We start from the raw sequence: 6000 nt of genomic DNA on the forward strand, positions 1-6000 counted from the left end.
TGGCCTGGTAAAGCTGCTGCTTCCCCATGGGGGGAGGTCAAAGAGCCCATCACTGAGTTCATGTCAGAGACAGATCCCTCTTCCCCGTACTGGGGAATCATAATGCTTTTTGATCCATGACCATGAATCCTCTCATTAATTCCTAATGAATTTGTATATTATGAGATTCTGCTCTAGGAAATCAGTTATATGATTCAAAAGCAAGTCACACGTTCCTCAAAAGATAGTACAATCTAAATAGTAGCATGAATTCAGACAATTAAAGATCAATGCCAGGCTAAATCTTATATTCAGCTCTTTTGAGGCAACGATTTAAAGAAACTCAGCAATGTTTTAAGTAGTCAAGATTCAATAAATTCAGCTAAATGTTCTAGGACTAAAGAGTCCAAACATTCTCTTCAAAGCCCAAAATGCAGAACTCTCAAGTATGCTACGCTTTAACTAAACCAGAGCGTTTGTTCACATTGGCCCTTCATAATGACCTTGACTGTGCACAGAGGTATCTCATGCAGATCTCACAGCTGTTGTGAAGACCGCTTGGTTTCTGCCAAGGTCTCAGGAAAATGAAGTCAGAATTTCTACAGAACCAATAGAACTTTGTCTTGTACAACCAGGACCATAGATCTTAACAATGGCCTTTATGCCAGAGAAAGTACAGGTAAACTTTGATACTAAAACATTCCTTATACTTTGATTTGGCACCAACTGGATCAAATTCTCCTATTGCTTTACTGTAAATTTTAATAGATTTCCCATTGGAGAAGAAATGATCATTTGTCCTTCCAGCTTGCCCTCACAATAACCTAGTGCTATTACCTCTGAAAGAAAGATTTATAACTTGAACCAGAGGATTTCACAATAGAAATGGAAAACTTTAATGGCTTGCTTGGGCCTGTTTCCACTGGCTTTTTTTTTTTTTCCTAACAAGTCAAACTATTTGCTAAAGCTAGGGCTTTTTTCTCTTCATTTCTGGTGTCTTTTCTTCGCAAATGATAAAAGTATAGATGCTGCTGAATGCTTTTCTTCCTCTGTGTGATGTGGTAGTCTTAACAGCTTGTGTAAATGCTGTACTGGCTTGCTCCCTTTATCCTATCACCACTTACACTGCCCTTCAGCGGTTATTCTGGCCTTTAAAGCACGTGCAGTGCATGAGCTCTGGAATTAACTTACATAGATCAGTTCACAGCTCCTTTGTCTGCTTCTGTTCTGTGAGTCCCCAAATTTCTCCCAAATTTTCCACCTGTGAAATGATGATAATAATGGGATCTACCGTGCATAAAAATTATTATATGGGATGCCAGCACAAAAAGCCAGTATTCTATTATTGTTTTGGGTATATAACATCCAGCGTCTAGGTACCATAATGGATGCATCCCAATCAAATTCAGTCCTACATGTTGGCAGAGAAGAAAGCTCTGCCTTAAATCAAGTCAAAACTATCGACATGTGTAGATAGAGAATGTAAATGTACAGACAATAAAATTCCATTGAAAATATGATTGTATTTTATTCTCTTCCTATTAAATATAATGTCACAGGAAGAAATTCCTACTAAATGTGATATCACAGGAAGAAAGTGATTAAAAGAATAAGAGTGAAAAAAAAAAGAGCCTTACAGAATTGTAATTATAGGCATCTTACTATGCCAGCCTTTTTTGAGTGAAATATTTTGAGGCTTATTATCTCATAACCACAATCAAGCTCTTGTTCTGCTTATACTCTCTTCTCCCTCCAACAAATGCTTCATCCCTATAGAGAACACTCATGCCTGTTCTCCATTCTAACTCACTTTCCAATCCAACCCACTCCTATTCTTACACTTGAACTCTTGAATTTCCTGAACCTCTTCCTTTGATAGGACTCTTCTGTTGATATTGGATCCTAGAATTTTGCTTTTCAAAGCTTGAAAATTCAAGTTTCCACACCAAATCAGTGATGTCCAGGAGAGTGTTATACAATTTTGGGTATGAGAAGCATTTGCTAGAAAACCCTGTGTTCTCATACTTTAGAAATGGAGGGCACACTCTTTTTGGTAAAAAATAAAAACTTACCTCTTTCTAGTTCAATTTTTCACCCCATTCTTCATCCCATGGAGCCTTATCTGCCCATGTGTTCAATTCATAGATTCAAAAAGAAAGGCTGACCTTCTTTCCAATCTCTGTTCTTTATTGAGACATCATATCATTCATGATTATCAGAGTCTAAGCAGGCAGTCTAGATCCATCATGAAAGATCACCGTTATCATCAATTGCTTCTGCCAAAGTATTTGAGCATTTAAGGGTCAACACCTGTAACCACATTTCTCTTACCCTAACATTTGCTTATTCTCAGTAATCTTAAAAACTAGTAACCCCATGGGCTGGAGAGATGGCTCAGAGGTTAAGTGCACTGAATGCTCTTCCAGAGAACCTGATTTCAATTTCTAGCATTCACATGGTGGCTCACAACCATCTATAATGAGATCTAGTGCCCTCTTCTGGTGTGCAGGTGTATGTGCAGACAGAACATTGTATACATAATAAATATATATTTTTTTCAATGCAGCTTATTCAGGAACCTTGAACAATCCTTGGACCCTGGGGAAAGCCAGCCCACAGCTTAAATAGCCTCTGGGTAGCCAACCCAGGCGTGCCACGTGGGCAATGCAGATAGGTCCACATACATGGAAGCAAGCCAGATCCTCAGCCTTAGCCAAATGTGGAATTGTTCGTGACAGAGAGCACTCACCATCGGGAAGGTGGAAGGCGGAAACCAGCTCCATCTTTAAGGCATAGCATTCCGCAGCTCTCTACAGTTCCCCTTTTGTTTTAGACGCATCAAGCGTTAGCAGGCCTTCTGGTGTTGGTCTCCTTGGTTTGCCTGTGGTATATATGCAAGATTAGAGTCTCACAACAGTGTGATGCAGCCATGATCATTCAGGCCTTTACAGCCATTGAAGCAGGACATTCTCCCCAAGCATGGTTGGATACCATAAAAAGCTAAAATGTTACGCTTAGGATGCGAGGCTAAGCACTGCACTCAGGGTCAGCCTCTTTGGACCCAGAGAAGAGCATGTCTGGTTGCATGCGGGTTGATGCCCCAGGTACTGCCTCTGAGAAAAAGGTATCGGATGGGTCTGATGCTCTTTGGGTGGATGACACCTAAATGAACATCAGTACAAAGTCCCAATTTATTTCTAATATCAGAGATCAGACCTCTACTCTTGCCTGATGCGTCTAAAATATTTTTTTTTCAATGCAGTTTATTCAGGAACCTTGAACAATCATCTGACCCTGGGGAAAGCCAGCCCACAGCTTAAATAGCCTCTGGGTAGCCAACCCAGGCGTGCCATGTGGGCAATGCAGATAGGTCCACATACATGGAAGCAAGCCAGATCCTCAGCCTTAGCCAAATGTGGAATTGTTCGTGACAGAGAGCACTCACCATCGGGAAGGTGGAAGGCGGAAACCAGCTCCATCTTTAAGGCATAGCATTCCGCAGCTCTCTACAGTTCCCCTTTTTGTTTTAGACGCCTCAGGCAAGAGTAGAGGTCTGATCTCTGATATTAGAAATAAATTGGGACTTTGTACTGATGTTCATTTAGGTGTCATCCACCCAAAGAGCATCAGACCCGTCTGATACCTTTTTCTCAGAGGCCAGGTTGTGCCAGGCTTTGGTTGGGCATTCCCTCAATCTCTGCTCTCTGTATCCCTGCTCATCTTGTAGGCAGAGTAAATTTGCGGGTGAGGTTTTTGTGGGTGAGTTGGTGTTCCCTTTCGTTCACTAGGAGTCCTGTCTAGGTAGAGGGTGGCCTCTTTAGTCTTCATAACCCCGGCTCCTAAGATTCTCACCTAGAGTCACCGCTGTATCCTCCCAGGAGTTTCCCCTGTTGTGGCTCTCCAGCTTGTCACAGAAATGCCCCTGCCCATGGTTTCTCTTCTCGCTGCAAGCTCTCTGCTGCCCTCCCCACTCTACTCTCCTACCCACCCCCTTCTGGTCTTCCAAGATCTCATCTCCACCTTCATTTTTCTCTCCTACCCTGTTCCTTCAACTGATTCTGCTGTGTGTTCTGTTTCTCCTTCTGAGTGAGATTTAAGTATATTCTCTTGGGTCCTCCTTGTTACTTATCTTCTTTGGGTCTGTGAATCATAGTATGATTATCCTGTACTGTATGGCTAAAATTTGTGTATAAGTGAGTACATACCTTGCATGTCTTTTTGAATTTGGGATACCTCACTCAGGATGATCTAGAACTAGAATAGATGATTGTTTTTTTTATTATTTCTTGCATGGTAAGCACTGGTACTTATATTCACAAAATGAAATAATATGTTTAATCTTCAGCTGGAGAACCTTCATGAACATGAAATGTGGCATTTCAGCCTTAAATGTGCAGCACTATTTTAACTGTTAAAATAGTACCAAGTTGTGCTTGGTGATGCATGCCTAAAATGTTAGTTTTCTCCGGAGGCTGAGGTGGAAAGATCAAAATTCAACACCTGCCTGGGAAAGAGGGCTGGGATAGCTTAGCAGTAAAGCATTTGCTTGCCAGGTATGAGACCCTAGGTTTGATCCCCAGCACTGAGTGGTGAGGGAGAGAGGAAGAGAGGATGGAGAGAGGAAAAGAGGGAGGGACAGAGGAGAGAGTGACAGAGGGACAGAGGAGAGTGGGGAGGAGGGAGGAGAGAAAGTACTGAGATGCTGAGATAGAGAGAGGCTGACATAGGAAGCTTGTGATGGGGAACAAGTTTTGCCTATGGAATGCGGAAGCGCAAATGTAACTGAAATGTTTCTGAGTGATAAAGACATCAGAAGTAAGCAAGAAGCAGAAAGCTCATGTGCTCCAGTGTGTAAAAAGCTTAATAACTGGGCAGGTGTACACACTATCATTATACTCACAAAAGGCTATCTGCAAGCAGTAGTCAGTCTGCTTAAAGTTCAGTTAGGGTTAGAGTAGAAATAACAGCAAACAATTTGTATTGTATAGAAAGAATTTCTCTAGGAGAAAAATCTGCATTAAACAGACTTTACCTCACTACTTATTATCTACATGAAGATCCACTTGTATTCTTCTCTAATACAAATATAAAATATGTACCTGAAAAATGGGCTCTTTTCCTTCTTTTTGTGTTTGTGTCTGCTTATATGTGAGTATATACATGCATGAGAGTGTGATGTACATGTATGTGGTACAAACACACACACACACACACACACATTTGAGGGATGCACACATTTGTATACATATAAAGGCCAGAGGAAAATGTCTGTCACCGTTCTCCTTCTTACCACAAAACTCAATCTCTCACTGAACCCAGAGATGCCTAACAACCAGCAAGCCCCATGGATCTTCTGCCTCAACATAGTACTGCAGCTGCAGGTGGCTCTATAGCAATGTCCAGCTTTCTATGGGTTCTAGTTATGGGGACTTGGGTCTCTATGCTTGTGAAGCATGCATTCTTACCTACCAAGTTCTCTTTCCAGCTCTGGTGCAGTTAATTTAAGTTTTAGATTGTGTAATGAGTGTAAATTCAAACATACCATACTAATAAACGTTGGTAATGATTGTTTATGATGAGAAAGATACAAAGACAGAAGGGGTAGGCAAAGGGGTGGGTTTGCAATGTGCTGTACCAGATGACTGAAGGTAGGGGAGAGCCTAACAGTAGGATGAAGAATCAGTGATAATCTAAAGCTTTAAACATTTATAGAATAAGGGATACCAATAAGTAGTATTCAGATTTGAAAAGGAAAATAAAACACCTTCATAGACTATGAAGAGATTAGGACCTCGCCTCTCCTCTAAAACTTTAGGGATGTTTTGTCTGCTCAACAGTTCTTATTTTAGTGAAAATGTGCTGCCCCTGTATTCTGAGGTCCTATGGTCTTAATACTCTCCAGTTCATTATGGCTCAAAATGGCATCTCCAGACTAGAAGCCCTTAAGAACTCTGAGGAGCTTGTTAGAAATATAGAATAGGATGTCTAACTTCCCCCAAAGCCTACAGAATCATAATCAAT

This window comes from Meriones unguiculatus, chromosome 18 (genome assembly GCF_030254825.1).
Source record: "Meriones unguiculatus strain TT.TT164.6M chromosome 18, Bangor_MerUng_6.1, whole genome shotgun sequence".
Lineage (NCBI taxonomy): Eukaryota > Metazoa > Chordata > Mammalia > Rodentia > Muridae > Meriones > Meriones unguiculatus.